The sequence below is a fragment of the Vicugna pacos genome, chromosome 24 (assembly GCF_048564905.1).
Source record: "Vicugna pacos chromosome 24, VicPac4, whole genome shotgun sequence".
In the NCBI taxonomy this organism is placed as follows: Eukaryota; Metazoa; Chordata; class Mammalia; order Artiodactyla; family Camelidae; genus Vicugna; species Vicugna pacos.
The window spans coordinates 2198589-2225766 of record NC_133010.1 but is presented as its reverse complement, the minus strand read 5'-3'; the positions used below and the strand labels follow the sequence as shown (position 1 = coordinate 2225766).

At 48.9% G+C, this 27178-nt stretch overlaps 2 long non-coding RNA genes and 1 pseudogene across 3 annotated transcripts in view; 1 reads left to right on the top strand and 2 right to left on the bottom strand.

Annotated features, from left to right (window-relative positions):
• The window catches only part of LOC140688956 (uncharacterized), a 35267-nt gene extending 14899 nt beyond the window's left edge, over window positions 1–20368 (top strand). Inside the window, exons 2-4 of the long non-coding RNA XR_012063773.1 lie at window positions 14407–14559; window positions 16127–16218; window positions 18674–20368. This is a non-coding gene — a long non-coding RNA (uncharacterized lncRNA). The remainder of the gene's footprint in view (window positions 1–14406; window positions 14560–16126; window positions 16219–18673) is intronic.
• Window positions 497–6371, bottom strand: LOC140688955 (uncharacterized). Of its 2 annotated transcripts, none has more exons than XR_012063772.1 (3): window positions 5746–6371; window positions 2244–2367; window positions 497–977 (listed from the first exon to the last, which is right to left on the bottom strand). It is a non-coding gene; the product is annotated as an uncharacterized lncRNA (long non-coding RNA). The 2 variants fall into 2 exon arrangements; XR_012063771.1 differs by having other exon boundaries at window positions 497–2367; window positions 5746–5841; window positions 5927–6371.
• LOC102529658 (photoreceptor ankyrin repeat protein-like) lies at window positions 7899–13082 on the bottom strand (annotated as a pseudogene).
• Window positions 20369–27178: the final 6810 nt, after the last annotated feature.

Sequence of the window (27178 nt, the reverse complement as noted above, 5' to 3'; positions counted from 1 at the left end):
TCCTGGAAGATGGACATGGGGGCTTTCCCAAGGGAAGCATTCATTGCAAAATGCACACTGAGAACAGAAAACATTGAAATGGACAAGAGCTGAGAGTCGCTGGGGAAAGTCAGTGAGGATGGGGGGCTTTACCTGGGAATGATTCATGTAGCAGATACTAGGAGAGCAGGGTTTGAAGGAGGAAGGCAGAGCCCGATGGCGGGTGGGCTCTTTCTCAGGGCTGGAGTTTCCCCACCTCTCCAGTGCACGGAGCCCTGTGAACCCTGACTGGTGCTCTTTGGGGCTTCTTGTGGACCCTGTACGTTCTATAACGCACAGAGAACCTGTGGAAAGCATCAGAGGAGGGACACACAGTGGCAGAAAGCACTGGAGACTCAGCCCAACGAGGAAAGGGAAAAGGAATTACAGACTGTGTCCAAGTCTACAAGAATTAATTACTCAAAAGGACCAGCTGTTCCCCACATTCAGTTAGGACTGAACAAGAGGCCTAAAGGACTAAGATTTATTTTATTTTTATTTTTTATTGACGTGTAGCCAGCTTACAATGTTGTGTCCATTTCTGGTGTACAGCATAATATTTCAGTCATGCATATACATACATACATTCATTCTCATTATAGGTTACTACAAGATATTGAATATAGTTCCCTGTGCTATACAATATGAACTTGTTGTTTATTTTATAAATAGTAGTTAAGATCTGCTAATCTCAATCTCCCAATTTATTAAAGGGCTAAGATACAGATTTAAACATTCAGAAGGATTTCCCAGTGGTGTGTGAAGCAGAGGCCTGGAGATCCTAGGCAGGGTATGTGGGATGAAACCTCTAGGTAATTCTCACCCGTGGAAGGCAGGTGACACAGGTCCGGCACGAAGGCAGGGGACTGGACAACTTGGCTTTTCAGGACCAGCTGTGAGTATTCAGTTCAAGCATCACTCTTGACAGCAGGGCAGGGCTGACTTTGTGGGTGCCCAACCTGTGCAGACACTTAGTTTAATGTTCTCCTGTCACCATCTTGGAATTCTTAATGATGTCTGAATACAGGGCCTTGCATTTTCATTTTTGCACTGGGCCCCACAAATTATGTAGTCAGTTCTGTACCAGGATGAGTAGGAATGAAAATCAAGGCAGGGGGATTAGCAGAGGGTGAGGTGGGCTTTGCTCCACTTATGTTGGAGAGCGGGAGATTTCGATCAGACAACCTAGGGATTTTTCAGATTTGAGAGATATGAAAACAGGAACAGGGTATCCGAGGAGGAAGAACTGTGGGTCTCCTTTAGGGGAGAAATGGGGCAGAGCCTTGTGAATTCTATTTATCCATTTATTCAACTCAGAAGAGAGAGTCTCAGCTTTGTGGGTGCAGGGAGAGGAAGCGTCCTCTTTGGTCTCCTCTGCTCAGGCCAGGGGCACAACAGAGTCGCGAGAAGAGCTGTAAACCAGGGGGCCTGGGGCCTCGGTTCCAGACCTGGCTTAGACTAGATATTTCCAAAGGTTCTTCCCAGCGTTATATTATCTTCTTTGGCTCTAAGATTCAGGAAACCACCTGGTCCCAGGCCCTGACACCACAGCTCAAGTGAAAAGACAGTTTGGCCAGGGCTAGGGTTTCGGGAGGGTGGGGGCCGCCAGAGCTCTGCCCAGCACCCCAGGAAGAGGCTGGCAGACAGGAGCCAGACTTTGGGCCACTGAATCACCTTCCTCTTCCTCTCCAGCCCCTCCAGGATGTCCCCTAGATGGGTTTGCCCACTCCTTGCCCACCAGGGGCCCTGAGGATGACTCATCTCAGGAGAGAAACTTTTAAGAAAGGGATGGCATGCCAGGGCAGGCGTCTGGGTGTAGACAGTGCCTCGGGGGCCTGGGCTCTGTTAAGAAGCTGCCCCAGCACCATCTCCTCCCTAGCAATTCCGCAGCCTCTGAATTGCCCCTCCCCACAGGCCTCCTCAAGGCTCTGACCCTTCTCCATCAAACTGGCCCCAGCAGTGGAGGAGAGCCCAGGCTCAGAGTTGGAGCCCCTATGTGTGAGCCTCTGCTCCCATACCTTTAAGAAGGGGCTGAGAATTCCGTCTCTACCACATTCTCTGAATAAAAGCAAAATATCTGTGAGCATCCTCTTCCGGCTGTAAAACCCACACAGCTGTCTGGGTTTGAGAGGGGGAGGCCGAGATATGGGGCAGGAGAAAGAGCACGAACCGGGAGTCAGGAGAGCAGAGGCTTGGCTGTGTGGCAGGGGCCTCAGTTTCCTTACCTGTTCAGAGATGAGTACTAAATGTCGCCTCTTCTGCAAATAGCTTTCCGAGGGGGTGTTGTACAGATCAAAGTATAGCCACTGCAGAAGACTTTGAGGTCTGAGGCAGCCATCCAGGAAACAACTCAAGAAATCCCAAATAAGCACAGGGTAAATTAAGAGATGAAATTCTGCATAAGAGTTCATAACGAGAAGGAACTATACCCACCCCCAGACCCTCTTGCTGAGGCCAACCTCCCCGAAGCTATTTGTTTCTCTGACATTTACTTTAAGAACTCTAAATAAGCTGTTTACAGTTCTGTCTCTAGGTTTTTCAGCTTTATTGAGGTATAACTGACAAACACAATGGTAAGATATTTTAGGTGTACATCGCGATGATTTGATATGCATATACATTAAAGGATTCTTCCCATCTAGTTAATTGACACATCCATCACCTCACATATTTATCTTTTTTGTGTGTGAGCTTTTTAGTGAGCAAAATTTAAGTTCTACTCTCTTAGCTACTTTGATTTATACAATACAGGGCTCTCAACTAGAGTAACTGAACGTAGGGTTGCTGTGCCCACGGTGCAGAAAGCCAAACTCCGCCCGCAGGAGTCTGCAGCAAAGTAGGAATTGGTTGCAAAGTGCTAACCAAGGGAGTGAGAGACAAGCTCAGCTCCACTCTCACTTGGCCTTTGAGTTAGGGGCTTTTTAAAGGGGAAGAATCAAGGGGCTGGGATTAATCATCGTGTTGTGACACTTCTTAATCATAGTTTGGGAGTCAAGATGTGTCTGGTTTATGATTCTCTGGCTCGTTGGTCCACGGCCTGGGGGTTGGTTAGCTCATCTTACCCTGGACAAACAACCTGAGTTTGTATGTTAATGATATTTGTAATAGCAATTTTGTCATTAACGATGTTAAAAACAACAGAACTTTAGTCATCTGACTCTGGTTGACTAGTGTTCAGTTAGTACAGGATTGAGGTCAGAGGGGACAAGAAAGGGAATAAAATTTTGGATAGAGAGCTTAGGTATAAACTCTGCAAGGGCATCGACTTTAGGGGGACTTGGTTTCATAGTCACCAGGTTACACAGTCGATCCTCAGGCCTTATTCACCTTACAGCTGAAAGTTTGTACACTTTCCTGACCTCGCCCTATTTCTTCCCCCTCAACCATTTTTCTACTCTCAGTTTCTTGTTTTCGGATGCCACGTGTAAGTGCTCCCATGCGCTCTTTGCCTTTCTGCTATCTCTAGATTTAAAAGCTTCAGAATTTAGGTCGTTAAGATTCTCTCCCTTCTAAATTGATGATCATATATTATTCTTTTGTAAATTTAAATAATATGCCTTTAGTTCCTGTTCTGCAAGTTATCACATAGTATCTCGACTCCTCACTAAGAAGAGTGGCACCCCCAGTCTCCCCTAGAGTTGCAGTCCTGAGGCAATCAAGGAAGGTGTGCCAAGTAGCCAAGGTGAATGATCTTGTCTGGGGGGATGTTCAGTTGAAACTCAGGGCACGGAGATGCCTTGAGGGTCTGGCTGAGCATTTTGGATGTCACAGGACTTCTAGAGGCATCAAGACTTTTGCCCACTCTAAAGACAAGCAGCGCCTGAGTTTGCTGGGGTGAGGGTGGGCAGAGTTGCCTGGCAAGGGGATAGGGGCCTGGCAGACTCTTGGGTCTTGCTGAGGACACCCATGCTACCTCGGAGAGAGTCTGAGGGGTTAAAGGAACTACCCCCAATGGAGAGGGCTTAGTATTTTGACAAAGAGAGGGGTCCCCAGGATTTGAGAGCAGGTAGTGGCCCTAGCTGGGAGACAGATTGTTTGAAAGAGGGGCTGAGGGGCTGGGTGAGGCCAGAGGCCAGCAGGATTTCCTTCAGCTCCTGCCCCTCGGGTGGGTGGGACCAGATTGCTGGACCTGGGCACAGGAATCTGCCTTTGTTTCCAGCTGAAGGGGAAATGCCACAAATCCTGCCCCTTTCCTACCCCTCCAGTATCCATGCCCAGGTTCTGCCCTTCCCAGCACTGGAGGGCCTGGGACTGAGGGCTCTCAGTGAGCTCTTGTCTCTAAGACCCTCTCTTCCGCAGGCCTCTGCCCCCTGCTTCCCAGGGCAGATCACTGGCACAGAGGTAGGAACTAGGGGATGGGGGTTATTCAAGGCTGGTCTGGAGGAAATAAGCACAAAGCCAGATTTGGGCTTGGACTACCCGCCCCTCTCCTTCCCCTGAGAGGGATCATGGCTTTTCACAGTTGAGGAAAATGCTTAGGTCTGTAAGGAGGACTCGAGGGTCAGGCTTGGCCCTCCCTCCACCCCCTCACTCCTATCCAGATGGCTAGACAGACTGCCTCCTCGGCCACAGTCACACAGGCAATGATGGAGCCAGCTGGCCAGGGGACTGCAAAGTGTTGGGGGCAGAGGGGATAGGAGGAGGGGACGGAGGAGGGGAGTGGGGACACTCTATCTTTATTTTTCCCTTTGTGAGTCTGTGTGTTTGTGTACCTGTGTTATGAAGTGTTTTTACATGTGCTTGTGTGTATGGCTTCTCTGTATGCAACTAGGAGTTTGGGGGCCAATGGGCCTGTGTGCACGCCTGTGCCCGTGAGCCTGCAGGCCCCTGTGGACCCCTGGCTGACCGTGTGTCTGCAGGCGACATTGCCTGTGTGACTATGAGTGATGTTGCACAGTCCATCCAACTCCAAGCCTTGCCTTCAAGTCCTCCCTTTGGATGTGGCATCTTCCTTAACCACAGGAAGCCATGGTCCCTCTGAGGAGGCAGAGACAGGTCTGAATCTCTGTGGGAGCCCTGGTCAGATGGGTTTCTCAGTGTAGCCTGCTGAAATCTGACAGGAGAAAGGCCTCAGAGGTCAGGACGAGGGATGGAGGGGAAAGAGGGGAGGGGCCCGGCTGGCCTGGTGCTTGGTGTGGTGGAAGATATACAGATACTCAATCATCTGGAAAGTGCAACTGCTGGAGTGGAGGGAATCCTGTTCAAGTGCCTCAGTTTGGGAAAAAATGAGACACAAACCAATGACCCCCCACTTGTCTTTCTGTCCTCTCCACATATAGGTACTCCTTTGCCTTCTCTTAACCCACTGTGGGTCTCGTAGGCCATGACTTGGAATAACCAGGGAAACTGCCACTCCTGGAACCAGGGCAGCCCCTGAAAACAGGAGGGAGATGATAAAGGTCTGAGCATCCCAGACCTTGGTGGAGCCTGAACTCAGTTCTTTTCTATACACACGTGTTGAGCCTGTGCGGGTCCGGCACAGAGCCAGGGGCTAGGGAGACAGACATGGCTTCTGCCCTTGCAGGAGTGAGGAAGGCACTCATCTGGAGTCCCCACAGCCTGGCTGACAACCGAGCGTGCATCAGGACAGCCAGCCTTGCAGCCGCCTCTGGAGGATCCCCTGTATGCCAGGGTCGGGGTCGGGGGGATACACACACACACATACACGGGGAGCAGGATGGCTGGCCGTCAGTGCTCTGGCAAAGAGGGGGTGGGCTGGGGAGGTACCTGGGTTTGGGGTGAAGAGCTGTGCAGAAGCGGCTCTGAGAAGGATGTCTTGAGTAAGTGTGTGTTTTCACTTCAGGGGGCCCCCAGAACAGTATCCTAGAATCACAGGAGAGGGCATGGGGTTCCAAGGACACGTCCGCTGGCCTCGTCCACGGAACGGCCCCCTCAGCCATTTCCTTACCTGTCGCCGCCCAGCGCAGTAACAGAAGCTGCTGTTTGCCGGGCGTGACCATGTGCCAGGCCGCGCTCAGTGCCTCGCACGCCTCTCACTGTTCTGGCCACACAACAGCCCTGGGAAGTAGCGATTGTATGTTATCACCTTTTGACGTTACAAATGAGGAGACCGAGGCTGGGAGAGGACCTAGCCACAAGAATGGTAAGAGGCAGGGCCGGGATTCAAACCCAGGTCTGTCAGCCGCAGCAGGACAGCTTCGATGCGGCCTGTGTTCTTCACATCCTGAGGCATTGTCCGGGGTTCCTTGGCCTCTGCTGACAGGGATTCAGTCTGGAAGCCTCAGGAGCTGGGCTGGAGAAGCTGGGATGCGAGAGGAGAGGCGGACTCAGGGCGGCACAGGCCCAGCAGCCCACGTGGGCCTCTTTCCTCTCTGGTGGCCTGAGAGGATGTCAGGAGCTGTTAGAGGGTTAGAGAGAAATGGGTTGGCCTAGGACTCTAACCACCCTGGAGACGGCCAGGGATGGAGGGGTGGCTTGTCTCCAAGGTGGAGAGGCTCCCTCTGCTGGGAAATGTCGTCTGACCGGCTGCCCAGGCACTAATGCCTGCCCTAAGGAGCCTCCCCGCCCAGATCCACAGAATGCCAGCGAGCGGGGAAGAAGAGGGCCACAGAGGGATTGTTCTCCGGCCCTGAGGAGGCCCCGGTCACGCCTCTGCCCCCCGCCTTGTAAAACTCAAGCTGGTTGGAAGTGAGAAGGAGAAGCTCAGAGAACCAGGGAGCCCAGGCTGTGGGCAGGGCCAAGTGCAGCAGCGGGAGGACCCAGGCCTCAGAGTCCCACAGGCCTGAACTCCAAGCACCACTCAGCCACTTACCAGCTGGTGACCTTGGGCGAGTCGCTTAACCTTCAGAGCCCCAGTTCTTCTCAACTGTTAAGACAGGACGGTTGTGAGGGTTAAAGAGGGTTAAACAGCATAATGACAATATTAAGGTCAGGTGTGGTGCTGAGTGCTGTATTATCTCGACTGATCTGATTCTCGCAATGGCCCTAGGTGACATGTTTTTATTATACCCGCTCCACGTATGAGAGCCTTGAGGAGACGTGAGGCTCAGATGCGCGTGCGCGAGAGAGACAGAGAGAGAGAGAGAGAGAGAGAGAGAGAGAGAGAGAGAGAGAGAGAGAGAGAGAGGAGAGAGAGGAGAGAGAGAGAGAGAGGAGAGAGAGGAGAGAGAGAGAAGAGAGAGAGAGAGAAGAGAGAGAGAGAGGAGAGAGAGAGAGAGAGAGAGAGAAGAGAGAAGAGAGAAGAGAGAAGAGAGGAGAGAGGAGAGAGGAGAGAGGAGAGAGTGAGTTCCCCTACTCAAAGAACAGATTTTTTTAATTAATTAATTTTTAATAGAAGTATAGCTCATTATAATATTGTATTTCAGTTTCAGTTGTACAACATAGTAAATCACAATTTTAAAGGTTGTATTCCATTTAAAGTTATTATAGAGTATTGGCTACATTCCCTGTGTTGTACAATATATCCTTGTAGCTTATTCATTTTGTACATAGTAGCTTATTTTATACATAGTAGTTAATCCCCTGTCCCTATCTTGTCCCTCCCCTCTTCCCTCTCCCCACTGGTAACCACTAGTTTGTTCTCTTTTGTCTGTGTGTCTGTTTCTTTTTGTTATATTCACTAGTCTGTTGTATTTTTTAAGATTCCACAAATAAGTGACGTCAGACAGTATCTACCTTTCTCTGTCTGACTTATTTCACTTAGCATAAAACGCTCAAAGTTCATGCATACTGCTGCATATGGAAAATTTTCATTCTTTTTATGGCTGAGTAGTATTCCTGTGTGTGTGTATACATTATGTATATATGTATCACATCTTCTTTATCCATTCGTCTTTTGATGGACACAGCAGATTTGTTTTTAAGTTTTTCAAAATTTGGTAATACATGACTAAAAAGTTGAAACATTCTGTGTGGACAAATTCCAAATAATTGATGTAGATATTTCACCCCGAGGAGATGGAATGTAATTCCTCACTCCTTAAATGTGGGCTTCATAGAATGACTGCCTTCTGAAGAGTATAACATAGAAAGGGGGGAAAAGGGTAACATGGCAGTGGAGAAACCTGACAAACACTACCTCAGCCAGGTGATCAAGTCATGTTCATAGTATGTGCCCTGGATATCATGGGAAGAGAATGGCATATCGCCTCTGCGGTCTTCCTCCCCAAAACCCATAACCCCAGTCTAATCATGAGTACACATCAGACAAATCCCAACTGAGGGACAGTCTACAAAATATCTGACCAACACTCCCCAAAACTGTCAAGGTCATTAGAAACAAGCAAAATCTGAGAAACTGTCACAGTCAAGAGAAATCTATGGGAACATGATGACTAAATGTAATGTGGTATCCTGGAAGGAATTCTAGACAGAAAAAGGACATTAGAGAAAAGCTAAGGAAACCTGAATCAAGAACGGATTTTATTAATAGTAACATATTAATATTGGTTCATTAATTGTGACAAGTGCACTACACTCATGGTAACGAAATAGGACACTGGCTGGGGGGTATACGGGAACTCTCTGCGCGTCTTCACGACTTTTCTGTAAATCTAAAACTGTTTATTTTTTTAAAAGGTCTAAAATTTCAAAAAGATACTCAGTGAAAGATTCTCCCTTCCACCCTTGATTAGCTGCTCAGTCTTCTTCCCCCCCAAAACGCTGTATTTCTTTCCAGGAAGATTCCAGTGAGGCAGCATGGTTTGTTGTTAAAGAGTCTGGCCTCCACAACTGAATGGCCAGCTGTCAGTCATGATCTCTGCCAGTTTCTAGCTGTGTGACCCTGGACAATTCCTTACCCTCTCTGTGCCCTATGTCCTCAAAGATAAAATCCTCATAGGATTACTGGGAGTGTTAAATGTATTAATGTATATAGTAAGCACATTGGAAGTGGTTGCTTTTATTATTACAAATAAACAAGCCACAAATATGTTCAGAAAAATATCCAAAACTTGTAAGTAAGGCACAGAAAAAAATTACTAAATGCCCTTTCCAAAGTATTTTAGATCACTGGCTAATAACCCCACCTATGGGTCATCTAGGGGAAGTAACTTTGTTTGATTTATTATTTACCATTTATTAATGCCTTGACTCTATAAAGTTAAGAGGTTAATCTGTAGAAGATTGATAGCAAATTGCTTTTGTCTGATAGGAAAAAAAATTATGATTTTACTGCCAGGTAGGAATTAATCTTTGTGTATCTAACTTTGCAGTCTTATTCGAGCATTCTTTTTTCCCCTGAATGTCAATAATAGTCCTTCATTTCTTCCTCTGATCCATCCTACTGGGTTACTCATTAAGCAGCTAAATGAATCTTGATACTCACTACATATTTCTATCAGTCAAGTTCATCTTGGTGCAAATTTTACTTTGACAAATAGTAGCATGCCATACACACTGTTCCACACCTTTGTTTTTTTTCACTTAATATATTTTGAACTTGGTTTCATATCAGAACATAAAAAGCTTCCTTACTCTCATTTTGCCACTGTATAGAATACATCATATGGGTGTGCAATATTTACACTCAAAATCAATTTGGCCAATCCCCTATTGATGGACACTTAGGTTGTTTCCACTCTTATTGCTGCAGATGATGCTGTATGAATAACCTTGTACACAGGTTGAGAATAGAGTCACTTAGAAAGAGGTGGATGGGAAGGTAGAAGGGGCTCTAGAGGACAAAGGAGCCTAAGGGAGGGGCCTGATTACCTGCTCCCAGCCCACCCTAGCTCATCTTCCCCTGGCTCTGTGCCAATCCAGCCTCCTCCTGCCTCCTCCTCTCCATCCTGAGCCCCTGGTATCTCCAGAGAGGAAGGGCCAGCCTTCGATTCCCTGAAGACCTGGGCTCTGGCTTCCACTGCATGAAAGATGAGAGGGCCTTGGAGAGGAGGATCTTGGGGGGTTGGGGCCCGGGGCTGGTACTATCCCTGGGCTGGAGCCACTGAGGGCACATGCTCAACACACCCTGAGGGCCCTGGTAGGGGACAAAGACCCGAGGCCCAGGGATTTCCTGCGGGGGTTGGGGTCCTGGGGGAGGGGGTGGGGCAGTGCCTAGCAGCTCTGGCACAGACTTGCTTCGGGTGCCCAGTGCAGGTGGCTGGTCAGGGCACAGGGTGTGGCAGGCAGTAGTGAGGAAGGGACTGGCCAGGCTGGCTGTGATGGTCACAAGGTGGTCCAGGACACCCCCCTCCTGAGGAGACTGGACAAAGGGGAGGCTCAAGGTGGCCTGCAGTCGCTCAAGGAGAGATGGGGGCCCTGAGCTTGGGCCTGGGCCACGAGCCCGGGCAAAGCAGGCCACTCAGGCTGATAATCCTGGCTGAGCTGCTCCACTTGGGGCCGCCGCAGCAGCTGCTGGATCCTTTGCACTGTGTCAAAGCTGTTGGTCAGAAATGCCCACCCCAGGGCAGTCTTGCCCTGGACAGGATCCACCGTGGTCAGGTCAGCACCTGGATGGGGGGGCCACAGGGGTGACATGGGATGGGACAGGGAATGGTGACTTGCAGAAGGGCATATTCTTTAGCAGCAGGACTAATTTAGGTTAGATTCAAAACCACAGAGTCCCATCCTGTTGCAGCTGGAATCTAGGAGCCCTCAGTGACTGCAGCCCAGGGACAGTACCAGTCCCAGACCCCAACCTCTGGTTTACGATTGATGAGGAAATTGGAGTCCAGAGAGGGAAAAAGACTTCAGAGAGGCCGACTGCAGGTCTCCAAATCTGGAGCAGAATAGAGGCCTCCAGAACCAAGGAACTGACCAGAGGGGCTGTGTGTGAGTTACCCAGGATGGGGTGGGGGGTGGCCCGAGCTGCAGCCTCTGGGGCAGGTGGAGGGGGGCCCTGCTGGTTCCCACTCCTGGTTTTTCTCTTCATCACCATAGCCCCCTAATCCTGGTGGGGGTGGGGGTGGCAGTCACTCTGAGACAAAAGAGGGGGTGTGGAGCTTCCTCTCTTTCACCCCAAACCCAGATGGGATGGGAAATGGAAAAGCTGGAGGCTGGGGTCCTCTAGAGTGACCGTCACAGGGCAGCATCCCCCCAGGGAGTAATGAGGGACCTAGATGCTACAGGCAGTGTGGACTTCACCCCAGAACAACTCCGTATGGCCACACGTCTCAACTACACACCACTGCATCCCTGGCACCCTAGCTTGTCAGACTTGGAAAGCAGCCCAGAGAAGGCCAACACCCTCACTACACTGGTGAGGCCCAGAGAAGGAAACCGTTTGCCCAGGGTCACTGAGCTGGTGGCAGAGCCAGGACAAGAACCTGAGAGTTTGGTTCCACATACAAGCCTTTTTTGCATTAGTTTCTCAGCTGGTCTAGGTTAGCCATCCTCCCGCGCTTTCTTTTCTGGGACCGTCATTCACAGCGTAAATACAGCTATCAACTTTGTTGCTTGTGAGGAGCCCCAGCACCCTTCCCTCCTCCAGATCAGCCTAGGCTAATGCTCCGTCTCCACCTCTCTCCTCACTGCAACTACGATAGCTGACTTAGTGTCTGGTGGAGGAACTGCAGGCCACGCATCCCAGTCCAGGCCCCAAGCACCTGCCATGAGGAGGGCAGCCACGCATTCCGAGCGGTCCCGCATGGCAGCCTTCATCAGCGCCGTTAGTCCCCGCTGGTCCCGGCGCTCCAGGTCCAGGCCCGCGCAGTAGTTGATCAGGAGACTCACCAGAGGCACATGGCCTGCAAGGCACGAAAGGCAGGGCTTGGTTACTCAGGAAAGGAATGATGAAGCCACAAACCCACCCTCCACCCAAAATGGCCGTGTCTGGGGAAGGAGAACATGGGTGCAAAGAGTGTGGGGCTGTGGCTGGGTCTGGAGGAGGGTAAAGGCAGAGGGTGGGGCCAGCAGCCTCACACCTGCTTGGGCAGCCAGCATGAGGGCTGTGTCCCCTTCTTCGTCCTGCTGGTTCACATCCAGGAAAGGACAGCGGCTGAGTAGGGCCACCACACTCTGGAAGCCTTGGTAGCACACAACCATGAGGCCTGTCTGGGGGAGGGGCAGCTCAGCCCCTGTGTTTTCCTCCAGGAGCTCCATGGGGGCCATGTGCCCTCTAAACCCACATCTGTCCCAGAGATGCCCCAGCCCCTGTGAAACCCCAGTCCCACCCTCTCCCTTCCTTTTGAGGACGCAGGTAGTGGGTGTCAACCTGAAACTCTCAGGAGGAGTGTGGTGTGGTGAGGACACAGAGGTGGCCCTGCTGCCCCAAGAAGCGCCCAGGGTAGCTCACCCCCCAATTGCCGTCCACCTGGGTGGCCTCCTCTGGGGAGACTCCATCGTCCAGCATGGCTTGGAGCTGGGCAGGGTCATTGCGGACACAGGCCCAGTACAGGGCCCCCAGCGTGCAGCCTGGGGCAGGGGTCTCATTGTCAGGGCAGGACAAAGCCTCAGATGTGTCCAGGCCTCCCTTCTGCAATGGCAACTCCTCCTCTTCCATCCTGGGGACGAGAAGTTGGCCTCTATAACACAGAATGAGGGCACCACTGTCTCTCTCGATCCCAAGACAAGTCCCGGCCTCTGCAAATCGCCCACCTTGCCCTGGGGAGAGCCTCCTTCAGCCAGGGTGTCCTGTCCCATCCACCTGGGAGAGAGGACAAGGCCCACGCCAGGAGGCTGAGTGACAAGAGCCCGAAGACGACAGAAGTCATTCACTGTGAGTGAGGAACCTAGTGAGGTCCAAGGAGGCATGGGAGGGTCTTCTCTTTCCCAGGGGACCTTACCCGGGGTTGGGAGGATCCCTAGGAAGTGGTCATTGCTGGGGCCCAGCCTGGAGCCCACAGGATCCCCCAGACTCCTGGCAGCACACTCCCCAGGTCTCTGGAGCGTCGCGAGGGGGACTATCCCGCCCCAGGAAGCAACGCAGGTAACAGATGGCTGCCTCAAACACCTCGGGGCTGAGCTGGATCAAGCCGGGTCAGTTGGGGATGGGGGCCGGGCGGGGTAGGTGCTCTCCGAGCGGAGCCAACCAAGACCCGCCCCAGAGTGGGCGGGGCCCGAGTCGGCGGCTCCTCCCCCGCGGAGGCGACTCTACGAGAAAGACCCTCCTCCCCACCCACGCACTCACCTTCCGCCTTCTGGAGAGACCGACTTCCCCAGAAACAGGCCCTTCGAAGTAGGAGCGGTTCCGAGGTTTCCGAACTTAGCCCTTCCTCCTCTGGTGGAGTGGGGCTTGGTGAGGAGGTGGTGGCGGGAGAGGATGCGAGGGCAGACATCTCACTAAACTGGGGCTGGGACTGGGGAGTGGGAGTTCCAGGGGTCTCCTGGACCTATTTTTTTTGAGGTTTTGGGGAAATTAAAACATAAAGAACTACTTTAATTAGGGGTAAAAACGTTATATTAAGTTTAACGGATTAGTTTTGGTGTGATAAATTAGATGTGAAATACTAAAATTGTATCAATATTAAAATTAATTTGATTATTTAAATTAAACCATGTATTTATACTTGTTAAATTAATAATAAATTCTTACATTAATAATAAACTATTAAATTAATATTAAATATTAAATTTAATGAATTGGTGTTGGACCTCTGGTGTACAAAATGGAGCCCATCATATTCTTCTGTTTATATCACGATGTCTCTCTTGTTTTTACTTTATTTGGTTTATCTCATTCTTCCCTGATCCCCACAGCCCATGCTCCTCCTTTGCTTTACCAGTTGACATATATATCCTTGAAAAAATACATTTCAGTGAAAAAAGGTAGTGATTTGTGTTATGTTTTGACTAACACCTTAGACTGTGCTACAGAGCTCATTATGTTTGTTCTTTTCACTCAGGGCTGCTTTGGGTATCTGTGCTTGTTGCTTTCCGTGCAGTGTATCAATCGGAAGTGCCTTGGGTTGTGAGCTGGAGAGCTGAAATAGCACCTCCCAGAGTCTTGTGAGCTAGGACTCTGTCATTTAGGTTTCGCTTTTGTGTGAGGCATAAATTTGGAATACAGCTAAGTAGCATGGAACATGCGTTTTGCTGTCACAGATTGTGACAGATGCAGGGGGGTTCTGGTGAGCAGCTTCCTGAATCATCAGCTTCCTGAAGTACTGACTGCTGTTTTCCTGATCACAGGCAGGGCTCATGTGCCTCTCCAAGTGGGGAGTTGTTCCTGCACCTAGAGCCTGCTCGTCCATTTAAAGTAGCCAGATTTATTTCTGTTCTCTGCAGCTGGACCTTAACTAACACGTGGGTTAAACAAATAGAGATTTATTCTTTGTACATGATAAAAAGTTCAGTGCCCCTAAAATTCATCTATTGAAGCCTTAACCCCCATTGTGACTACATTTGGAGATAGGGGTGTTATGGAGCTACTTAAGATAAATGAGGTCATAGGGTGGGGCAGTAATCTGATAGGACTGCTGTCTTTTTAAGAAAAGGGAGACACCAGAGCATGTGCACTCTCTTTTTCTCTCCTCTCTCCTCATTGCCCAGCCCCCACCCCACCCCGATGTGCCTACGTGAGCACAGTGGGAAGACCATGGGAGGATATAGTGAGAAGACGACCATCTGCTGTCCAAGGAGAGAGCTCTCACCAGAAACCAACCCTGCTGGCACCTCGATCTTGGACTTCTAGCCTCCAGAACTGTGAGAAAATAAGTTTCTATGGTTTAGGGCTCCTAATCTGTGGTATTTGTTATGGCAGCTCAAGCAGACTAACACAAGATCCAACCTTTTCTCCAACTAGTGAAATCACCCCATCTATTAAACAGTTCTCTTTCCCCTGATTTGTAGCATCATCTTTATCATATATAAACTTTGCGTTCTCTTTAATGTTTTATGTTGTGCTCGAGTTCTCTTATTATTTCATAAAGTTTTCCTTTATGTCCTTCAATAGTGTTAATTTTTTTTTCTCCAGCTTAGGTTGATTCCTAGCTTCTTCATAGTTTTTCTTGCTATTGTAACTAAAATCTCATGTTTCTGTTTTTGTTTTGCTTATTGCCGATGTAGATGCATTTTTTTCTCTTTGTCTTTCTTAGACTTCGTATACGCTGAAGCAGATTAATCACAGTTCATGACATAGTCTCATGACTGGTCGCTGTATAGTCTGCTTTTGTTTAGTTTATTAATTACTTTTAATAAGGCAGTAAGTACCCAGAATACCTCCTCTAAACAAAAGCTAGAACTTGACAACACACTTCATGATTCCCCCAATATATCCCCTGCCACTCCCTACCCAAGGCAGCTGTAATCCTGAATTTGATGTCCATTATCTTGTTGCTTTCCTTTACATATTGTTTTATTGCACCTTTAGGTATTCCTTCAAAGTGTATATATTATGTATATTACACATATATATCCTAGTTGTTTATATTTAAAAGAATATAAATGCCACTTGTAGTCTTTGGCTGTCTACTTTTTATCACTGAATAATGGTAAGATTGCTAAGATAATAATGGTATTGCTAAGATTCCTTCATAACTGTTGTGTGGTGACAGTTGCTATGTGACACTCCATTGTGTGACTACCCCACAGTTATCATGCTGCTTTACGGATGGATATTTGAGGTGTTTCTATGTTTCTGCTACTACAAATTGTGCTGCTGTGAATATTCTTTTTTTTTAATGAGAAATTTCCATTTTGATATAAAAGTGGTCCCGTGCTTGATAATGTCAGTTGGGGAATCACACAGAACAAACTGGATACTAGCATTTAGTAAAATCCAGTTTAAAATTATAGAGCACTTTAAGTATAAAAATAAGACTTTAAATTAAAAAAGACTATATATTGAAAACCGACTCTAACTGAATTAAGCAAAAGAGTATATAGCCCTGGATACAGCCACAAAACAATTGAAAAGTGTAACGCAAGTCTACATCCTGTTACGGGGTCCATAAGCCACGGGGCTGTTGAACTTCACAGGGAGTTTGATACTGAATCCTCTCTGACTTTCAGTCTCGGTGCCCCTCTGGGAGGGGTGTTCGGCCTGGGAGGTTGGCTCAGCCCATGGCGAGGGGGGTGATCAGGGCTCACTGCAAGGCACTAAAGCTACTCTCCAGCTCCGTGGATCACTACACAAGAATAAAAGTACCAGCACTGTCATAGCGCCCACTACAGGCCTGTGCTATTCCCAGCATTTTCCATATATTAAGAACTCTTTCAATGCCCACAGCAACTCTATATGGTCGTACTATTGTTCATCTCCATTTTATAGTTGATGGAAATAAACGAGGCTGAAACCACAGTGCAAAGAAGGTTAAACTTCAAAGTCTCATCTCGGGGCCAGATCGAAAGACATCAAAATAGGTAAGGTTTTCAATCAGCAAATTCTGGGGCAAGTGAATTGCAACTCCAAAGCCCGGGGGCTTAGCAAGGTACCTGGCCTCTCATGTGCCACCAGATAGCGGAGTGCCCCCTGCTGGAGCAAGAGCAGGGTGAGGGGGTCAGGCCCCTCTGGGAATGCCCCAAGCTTGGCTCTGGGAGACAGAATCAGGGGCCACCTTCAGAGATGAAGGGGAAATGACAAGAGATCAAGCTATTAAAAATAACCTAGAATTTGCCTGGAAATAGCTCAGAGAGTTCAGCATGTCCTAAAAAGGACTCCAGTCCTGGAACTCTGGCAGATGCGGGGAGTCCGGGAAAGGGAGGGAGACAGATGAGGGAGGAAGCAGAGAGAAGGCTGAAGAAGAGATGAAGTCAGTAGCTTTCTATCACTCCCAAAGTTTGGGGGACCACTGACCCTGCTCCCTAATGACAAAGGTAATGGAAGAAGAAAGATCAGAGCTAGCCCCCCCTCCCTGAACAAGGCAAGGGAAATGAGCTCTGGTCCCTACCCTCTGCCCCCAGGGCAACAGCAGTGGGGAGAAGAGAGTCCCAGTGGGTAGCACTGATCCCAGTAATGGACACTTAGTGTGGCTTAGGGTCTGGCCTAGGAGAGAAAAGCCCCCGGCCCGCAGCGGGAAGGGGTGGGAAGCTTTCTTCCCCTTCCTGCCTCTTTTTCAAATGGTACACCAGAGCAGGAGCCAACTGCACAAGAAGCATGACAGTCACAGGCCCCACACACAACTGTGTCCTCCCTCAGGTCCCAAACTGATCAGAAACTAACCAGAATTGTCCTCTGCCCCTCACTCCTCCCCGCCTTCCCCTACTGCTGAGATTCCTGGAACTGGAAATTTCCTGAGGAGGAGAAGAGGGAACCGCCTGGCCAGCATCCTTCCTGGGTCCCCCTCACTGCTGCTGCTGCTGCTGCTGCTACAGCTTTGGGGGGCTCTGTTCTCTGCCACTCTCGATCACCAAACCACCTAGTGCAGACTGCCAGACCACCCCCGCCCCCAGGTCTTCCGAGCCTCTCCGCCCAGCCTTCCCCGTGGTCTTGAGCCACAGAAGCAGCAGGTCTTCCCTGGCCTCCCAGTGTGCTGCTGCTCTCATCCCACCCCATGGCACTACTCTGGCAAGAAGATATTTATGGAGTCTACCTTCCATCCCTCCCATGGCACCTTCTACCTCTGTCCTTTCGCTCTTCTGCCCTAAGCAGAGGCAAAATGCTCAATCTCCCTCCCTAGGGGAGTTCAGTCCCCTGAAGGAGGGGCGCCACAGGCCCTGGGACTGGAACAAGTATGCAAGTGGGGTGAAAGGCAAAAGGAGGTGGCTTCTGGCCAAGACAAGAACCTTGCTCTCAAACCCATCCCCAAAGCAAGACCCTGGGTCTCAGACCCAAGACAGACGAGACAAAGCTCCAGGCTGGGGTATCGGATACCTGTGGTCAGTCTGAGTCTTGGTGGGGTTGGAAGATTGAGAGATGGGGCAGGGGGGTGGGGTGACTGTGGCTCGGGCACGGGTATTCTGGGCGGGTTGCTGTGACTTACCAGCTCTGGACTCGGGGATGCAACTGCCCGCGCAGAGCCACAGAGAAGCCGAAGAGGGGCTCCCCGGCTCGCCCTCCTTGCGCAGGGCGCCCATCACGTCCAGATTGAAGGCTACAGCCCCCGAGGAGAGCAGTCCGGCGAGCAGGGAGCCGAGAAGGCAACAAATCCCAGGAGCCCGCCCAAGGATCGCGGCCCGGAGTCCCGGCCATGGGGCGAATCCCGCACACTCTCGCCCAGGGCCCCACGTGCTCCAGGATGAGTCTCTGGTCTCCGAGTCTCGCTAGTCCTTCAGGGGGGTCTCCCAATCTATCGCCTCATCACCCCTCTCCTGCCACTCCGCCGCCCCAGCACTGGCAAGACGCCTGCAGCAGCAGCAGCAGCATCAGCAGCAGCAGCAGCAGCATCAGCAGCAGCAGCAGCAGCAGCCAGGGGTCCACTCGGGCTCCCGCCTCCGTTCCCACAAGTGCCGCCCTCGCCCCCCTTCCCCCAGCCGTCGCCCCGCCCTTTGGTGCCTCGGCAGGTGGAGGCCGTCGGGAGTCTTTGAGGGATGCCCAGAACGGCAGCTCCGGGTGGGACCTCGCTCCCCACGCCCCCCAGCTCCACCTCAGCTCCGGCACCGCCCCCCCCCCGTCAGCGTCAGCGGTCTCCCCTTCCTCCCACTCTTGCTCAAGCCTGCGAGTGGTGCAAGAGGCGGGGGGTAGAGGGGAGCGTAGAAATTTGGATAGAAAGGGGCCAAAAAAGAGAAAGGGAGAGGAGAGAGATGAGAAGCGGATGAGGCTAAAGGCCAGTGTGGGAAGAGAGATGCAGACAGAAAAGAGAGGTGATGAAAGGGTGGTGGTCTCGGGCCTGAGTCCCGTGTGGTGCCTTAATGCTCCCTTCTCCCCATGGACACACAGAGCACCTCTTCTGCTGTTCGAGTCACACCTTCTCCCATCCCATTCCATCCACGCGTCAGAGCCCGGCAGTGGGTGGCAACAGCTGTGCTAACCACGTTGAGAGGCTTCAGGGGAACAGAGGAAAAGACAGGCACGAAAAGAGTAAAACTGAGCAGGCCTGGAGAGGGGAGCAAAGGAGGCAACAAGAAAGAAAACACAAAGAGAAAAGAGATGGAGAAAGAAGGGCAAGACTTCGATCAACAAGGGCAGAATGAAAGGAGAAAACAAGGAAAAGACTGATCCAGGAAGAGGAAATTAAGTCGGGGGGAGGAGGGGCTGTCAAAGAAGGGGGAAGATGAGAGATTGGACCCTAGAGACAGAGGACAGGGAAGGGTGCCTCCAGCTTCCAGACCCTTCCCAGGGTACATTTCCCACTCTCAAAAGGGGAAGGGATTGGAGAGGGCAGAGTCCTGGGCCGGCATGGGCAGGGGCTGGCTGGGGCTTTCCAGGGATGTCCACAGGGACCGGCAGGCCTGTCCCTTTGCGTCTCCTCCCCCCACCCCCCAGGCTGAGACAAAGGCAAAGGGAGAGAGGACTTTTTCCAACTCTGCTATTTGTAACTCCAATCTAGACATGGGGCCGAGAAGGGAGATAGGAAATAATTTGGCACAACTGGAACCTCACTTGCTCCCTCCTCCCCTTCCTAGTTCTCTTCCTTACCAGGTGTTGGTCTTGAGTATATCCATCTGTCCATCTTTCCCTTCTCTCTCTCACTCTCTGGTTTTGTCTCATCCCCAGCTCCATCTTTGTCCCCTGTCTCGTCTCTGTCACTTGGAATCTTTCTAGACTATTTCTCAATGTCTCTAATGTATTCTCTACCCCTCAAACACTCTCATATTCTTAAGATTCTCTCTTTTCCCTCCCCTTCTTAAAAGCTCCCATACGTGTTTCCCCTAATTCTTCTTTCCGTATTCTGTTTGACTCTCTTACTTCTTTGCCCACAATTATACTAAAATAACAAACAAACAAACAAACAGGCTCTCACTCTGCTGGCCCTGGGACAGTCCTTGCCCTGGGTAAGTTACTATACATTTGAAGGTTTGGGTCTCCATTTTTGCAACACTCCCCCTGCAGACCTCCAGGGGACTGGCACACCTCTACAAAGGGGCTATCAAGGTAATACAGCAGGCTGACCCCGAGATCCTACTTTTATCATCATCCAGATACGCCCTCTCCATCCCTTTACTATCTCAGAGCCCAGACAACACAGAAGAGCTGATACGAGAATGCAGAGGAGCGAAATCAGGATAGAACCCCAAACTCTGGACTCTCAGCCCAAACATCCAACCGGGCTCAAAATGCCTTCAGAGCCCCAGCTGCCTTCTTCTCTGTCTGCATCTGCAGCTTCTGCCTCCCTCCAACTCCACTCCACCAGCTCCTGCTCAATCTGAGCCTGAAATCAGATGCCAAGAATCTGCTTCTGACCTCCTCTGCCCAAATATTTGAGGAGTCACCTCGCCCGCCACAGGAGGAAGGAGCAGGAAAGGAGAGAGAGAGGCCGCCCAAAATCAGCCTGGCTATAAATAGTGGGGAGAGGGAGGGCGGGGAGCGTGCAGGAGTCCCAGACCAGCCTGGTACATTTAGACATGTAGGTTTTCCCTAAGGGGGAAGTGAGACCAGGTTGTTGGAATGGAAAGGAACATTGGAGGTCAAGGAGGAGAATGAAGAAGCTGGAGGAATCCAGATAATGGAGGCAGCACGATGTTAGAATAAATAACCTGCCAGAGAACTTTTGTATTTGAGTCTGGAGTTTGGAAATTCATTCAATTAAAACAAATGCTGATACCGTGTGATTCCACTCCTGTAACACTGTCAAAATGACAGAACTGGAGAGAAGAGGAACAGATCGCTGCTTGCGAGGGGACAGGGATGCAGAGGGGGTTAATATACAAAGATAGCACAGGGAGTTCCTTCATGGGGATGAAGAGTTCTGTATCTTGACTTTGGTGGTGGTTATTCAAACCTATATGGGAAATAAAATTGCACAGAACTATGCACACAGGTGCACACATACACAAATGAACGCATATAAAACACTGGGGGAAATGGAATAAAGCTTGTAGGCTAGTTAACAGAATTGTACCTGCGTCAGCAACCTGGTTCTGATACCGTGCCACAGTTACAGATGGTGTCACCACTGGGGGAGCTGGGGGAAGGGCACAAGGGAATGTACCCTTTTTGCAACTTCCTCTGCACCTGTAAAACATTTAAAAAACTGATATATGTCCGGACCCAGCAAAGACTTTGCCCCTTGTCTGAGTGGAAGCCGAGGTTTCTCCAGCCCCTTTGTCCCTCTTCCCCTCCCTCCAGAGCCCCTATTTTCCATCTCCCCCAGATGACACATTTTCCAGCTGCTGTGTCTAGCTTAGGAGCAAACACTTTCAGAACACACTGCAGGGTTTACTTCTCCCTCCACCTCATCTGGCAGCAGAGCCTTGGAGCATACGTCCCAGGGCCTGCCTCTTCCTCCTCAACACACACAGCTTCAGGACTTTCTCATCCCCCCTACCTCTCCAGCACTAGAGTCCTTCTGTGGCCTCTTGAATTCTGGCCATAGCCAAAGTTCGAACTCTGGGAGTGGCTGGGAGAGAAGGAATAGAAATGTGATCGAGGGGAGTCCTTCGAGAAGTGGCTTGACCACTGTGGTCTTGGAGGATCCGAGGGAAAACCCCCTGTGCCTTGGGGAGAAGGACTGGGAGGTCACTTCCCACAGGGAGCCATTCAGACTGTCTTGAGGGCCCCTTTTTTTTGAGCATGGGCTTCATGTCAACATTTGGAACTTGGTCACACCACCAACGGCCCCCTCTTGAAGCCCAGCCAGATTTCCCAGTATGAGAAGCCTTCTCCGCTCACACCATGTCCTCCCTCAGTCCTCACCCAACCCTAACAACTCGGCAGCTTCCAGCCCTAATGCTTAGTCCAGCCAGTCAGCTTGGAGATCGCTAATTAAAGCTAACTCTGAAGGAGACCTCCAAAGAACAGAGAAATGAGTGGAGAAAAGAATTACAGAGTTGCGTTCATCCATTCTAAGAGAAAGTAATCCGGGTGGGAAACTGTAAGCAGAGGTGGGCAGAAAAAGATTTCAAAGTTCAAGAGTCATTCTCTGGTTATGTATGTAGCTAGTGTCTGTCTCTACCAAAGGCAGGTGGAGCTGAGCTTCAACCGCAGTAGATACTGAAGTCAGACTGTGAGCAACAAGGGTCTAGAACAAGAGCATATGGAGGATGATATCAGCTGGGGTCCCCAGATGCAGGTACCCATGTCCTCTGCCCAGATCTAGGGCAAAGGAACAGCCAGTGCATGGGAGAGGAGGGCGGGGTTGATGTCTGCAGAGTCCTGGCACTCTCAACACCGACTATGAAAATAACAGGAGGCTGTGCCAAGGGGGGTGAGGGTAATACAGCATGGGCCTGGCACTCTCCATGAGTCATCCTCTTCCCAACCGTCACAGACTCAAGGCCAAAACCCCCAACACCAACCCCCTCATTAGCCCCTGCCCCCTGTTTCACATTCTCCTTGTCACCATTCTCTGGCATCCCTTCCAACCCCTGCCTGTCTCTCCCAGCTTTGGGAGTGAGGCACCGGGCATCTTCCAATCTGCCTCTGTTCTGCTTGCTCACTGCAGTCGGAAGCTAGAGCCAGAGGGGGCGAGGACCGGGCCAGGCTGCCCTTCGATGCTCTCACTCTTCCCGCTTCTATTGGCCAGCTGCTTTCTGGAGCAGAGCCTCTTCCCAAACACTCCTCCTCTGCCAGGATTCCCTTCAACTGATGCCCCACAAGTACAGAGGGGCACAGTGGCAGGAGACAGCGAGCCCTCCCTAAAAGTGCTTCTGGGCTCCCCCTCCTGGGGCCCCTCCCATGGAGTCTGCAGAGCAGCACAGTGGTTACCCTGGGGATCCAGTATCAGATGGCCTGCATCTGTGTCCTGGCTCTGCTTCTTCATTACTACACTGCTCTGTACCGCAGATGCCTCCCTGCAAACTGGGGGCGACTATTACACTTCACACGATTGTTCTATATAATTGAATGGAAACTTTTTGTCTAATTAGAAATGTTTAGAATCAATCTCTGTCTTAATACAGTTGTAGTTCCATCTTTTACTTTTCTTTTTTAACGTTCTAAACCACTTTTATTACAAAATCTACATCTGTGATGAAAAGAAATTCAACCAGTGCACCAGAGTGTAACAGAAGGAGCCAGAGTGCACACTTCTGAGCATCCTGCCCCGTGTGTGCGTACGTGTGCATGTGTGTGCACTGACAAGAGGGACACGGGAGCTCAGATACGGAACCAAGTGGTGGGCAAGGGGTCAGGTGGCAAGATGTCCACAAGAAGGGACGAGGGGCAGCCGGGGCGCGAGGACAGAGCAAGGCAGCGCCAGCAAACCGGGACTCCCGGCGCAGCACTCGGTGCTCGGGCCAGGCGGCGGGCAGCCACTGTCCTCCTCCCTGGGCTCCCACGAGGGGCGGCCGGCAGGAGCGCGGGAGAAAGCACAAGTACACGAGTGGCCACAGAGGCTTCACTTGTCACAGCTGAGCCACCGAAATGTCCTTCAAGGGAGAGTGGACAGGGAACCCGCGCAAATGCCAGTCCCGGGGGCCCACTGAGCAGCGCACAGGAACCAATTCCAACACAACACGGCGATCTCAAGGGCGTTGCACCAAATGAAAGCAGCCAATCTCAGAAAGCAGATCCTGCATGATTCCACGGATGTAACCTCGGCAAAGTGACAACTACAGAGGCAGAGAGCAGACCAGTGGCGGCCAGGCTCAGGGCTGGAGGGCAGGCACGACACCCGCCATGGAGGTGGCGGACGGCCACCGCATGCCGACTGCGGGAGGGTGACTCCATGTGTCCGTGACGTCCTAAGACGCCACCTGCCATCTGTGGAGCTGCTGTGGACACGACCGCCAGGCCATGGCCGCTGCCCTGAGAGCGGCAGCGGCTGCCCCGGGGCGCCGGGCCCCGCATCCCGCCCAGCGGCGGTCCCGGCCCGGCACGCAGGCCGATCCTGACGGCCCCGCGGCGGGCCCAGCCGTCGGGACCCGGAGCGCGTTCATCGGGTCACTGAGGGGCGCTTGAGATTTCTTGTGCGTGTCTCGAAGATGGATAAGGAGCCGGCCACGAGGGAAAGGTACTCGCCCCGGGTCTCAGCCTTCGGGAACGCGTGGCTCTCCGTGTCCTTGCTGGATTTACTGCGGGCTATGCCAGCTTCCCTCGTGGAGTCCTCGATTTGGCTGAGCAGCTTCTGCCAGAAGGCGACGCGCTGCCAGTCAGGCTCCTGCCCCGACACGTCCCTGCCGGTGCCCCGCTCGCCGCCGCCGCCGCCGCCGCCGCCGCCGCCGCCGCCTCAACTGCAGGGCCAGGCCCGCATCTTGTAAGTTTTGATATATCATATTACAATTAGTATTTGGTTAATTACTTAACACTTTCATTTGATTTATACTTTGAGTCATGAATAATTAAGAAATGATTTCCTGATTTCCAAGCATGAAATGACTTACTAGTAATTTTTTTTTTCTGATTTATAGCTTAACTTTTCTGTGATATTTTATGAATTTGGAGAGATATCCTTTATGTCTTACAATGCGGGTAATTACGGTAATTTTCTGTGACTTGAAAGGAAGGTGCATTTTTTGGTCTGGTTGTTTTATTACTAAATAAAATGTGCTAATATCCCCTGCATTTATATGAATTTGTCTCTTTTCCTTTGAATCCTGCTTTCATTAACTCAACCCTCTTTTTCTCTAATAATTCATTTGTTCGTAATGTTTACTTTTCCTAATATTCATCTAAGTGGCATCAGATTTTCTTTTGTTAATATAGTCACAGTATATAATTCGTCATTGTCTTTCAATCCAATTCAAAATATTGTTTTTATTTCAGACAATTAACTTTTATGTATAACTTTCCTTATACATACTCTTTTTATGTTGCTTTTTAGTTCCTCCTTTATCTAGAAGTTTCCATCTGAGATCATTCATGTTCTGAGAAAAACTCTTTAGTTCTATATTTAGTGCTGTTTTGCTAGTAATAAGTTACCCTAGTTTTTATTCTTCTGAAATTTCTTTCACCTTTTTTTTTTGAATAAATGGTATTTTTGCCACATACAGGATTCTACTTTGGCAGTTTATTAGATATACAATTTCAAATTGGAAGTAATTTTCTTTCAGCACTTTGTGCGTGTCATTCTTGTCCTCTGCCTTCTGTTGTTTCTGTTGAGGATTCAACTTTCAATCCTATTGCTCTTTTAACAAGACTTTTTTTTTCCCTTTTCCCTCTGACCACTTTAGAAATATTTTCTTTGTCTTAGGCTTTCAGTTGTTTTACTATGAAGTGCCTGGATATGGTTTTCTTTCTCTGGTTTTCTTCTTGTGATTTTTAGAGCTTGAGTATATGGGTTGATGTCTTCCATCAATTGTCCGTTTTCCCTGCCATTGTCTCTTCAAGCATTTCTTCTGCCTCATTCTCTTATCTCCTAGAATGCTGTTTAGCATAGTTAAAATCCTATCTTTCTCTTATGGTATTTACCTTATTTTACATTCTGTTGTTTCTCTGTGTTTCACTTAGAATGTTATTTTTTCCTGATTTATCTTTTAATTCTAGTTCTCTTTTCAGCCGTGTATAATCTTCTATAAACAATTCTAAATTATTCTTAACTTCAGTTACTATATTTTCACTTATCAAATTTTCATTTGTTTCTTTTTTCTTATTCTAATATTATTGCAATCTTTGAATTTCTGAAATATATATAGTATAGTTATTTTTAAATCTATGACTGAAATCTTCAATATCTATATCATGTCATTTCTTTATGTGTCCTGCTTTGTTTCATGATTTACACTCACAATTTAATTTCCTTTGTGTTGAAATTTTAAGTTAAAAATGTAAAGGGTATTTGAGATTCTCAGTTATCATCCTCTGAACATGGCTGAGATTTACCTCTAGAATTCCCAGATCACCTCAATCCAATAAAAGACTAAGGTAAATTGAAGCTGGATTTTTATCTTTATGAAGAATGATTTATTTCCTGTTTAATCTTACTCCTAGGATTTAGCACTTCAGCTTTCCAGCCAAAGCTTATGGAATGAATAGGGTTTTGTTCAGTTCTCCCCCTCTGCTTACTATTGCGTGTTCTGTTGAGAAGTATTTTTCAGCTTGTCGTTTAGTACAAGACTTGTTTTAATGAGAAGATTTTAGTTATTTTAGTTATTTTGAAGGTAAATAAATATTCACCATAAAATAGACTGCTTTCCAGAACTCATTACATAATTTGGCCTTTGATGCTTATTTTTGTATAGATGATCACAACCACAAACTTTTTGAAAACATCTTATTGGATAAATAATTTTATTATTTTATATTTGTATGTCATATATTATTTGAGATTGATTTTTAAATATACATTTGTAATAGTTATTTTCCAAGAAATTAGAATTATTTTGACAGTGTATTTGCAAATATTGGCAGTTAAGAAGGTTGTTTTAAGTTATTCACTTGAATAGTCAAACATGTACATATGGGATACCAACTCATTATTTTGCCTCTTATAAATACATGCTTTCACAGAAAGAAACATCTGTGTGCCTTGTCACCTAAACTGCACCACACATTCTGTGAAGATGGTTGTCTGATACAGTAGGAATTGTTTTCTATAGATTTTTTTTCCAAAAATTGAAGAAAATATTTACTATATAAAATCAGTATTATGGAATTGCTATTAAAACTTCAAGGCTTTAAAAATAGAGGCACTGGATAGAAAAATACATTATATTGATATATATTTATATTAGTGCTATATATGATACATTATTATTATAAAATATTTCCAAATATATTTTCTGAAAAAAGCAAGGGAAAGGATAGCCATGACCTCTGTGGCCCACTCACAAAGTTGAGAACAGAGGTCTTCCAGACATACGCTTAAGCTGGTAGACTTGACAGTAGCACTGCTGACTACCGTGTGAAAAGGCTGACCTTAAAAAGTTAATTGGAAGTTACACCACATTAAAGATGTGTTGACTGCTCTAATAGGCATTGTGAGATGCAGAAGCATCTATTAACCCTCCAGTGCTAATGATTCTGTGTGTGTAAGTTAATGAGATGTGAACCCAGCAGCCAACTGAGAGAGGTGGAAGTGACAGCACTGGAGGAAACGCTATGTTTCCTTATCTGACCCGCCTCTCCAGCTCGGCAGTCCAGCTATAGACTATTTCTTCAGGGGCGTTTTCTAATTGGCCTAAAAATGAGTTTCCTAATTTCCAGTAAATAGTTACTAATTTTATTTATGGCATATGTTTTTACCTTTATTGTTGTGCTTCATAATTTCATGCTTAATGGTGTTTTTTTCAAAAAAACAAATGATAATTTCAATGACTACTGTCTGTAAATGTAAGCTACCAGAGGCTAAGAAATGTCAAATTACTTTGTCTACCTTTTTTTTTTTTTTTTTGTAATTGTTGTAAG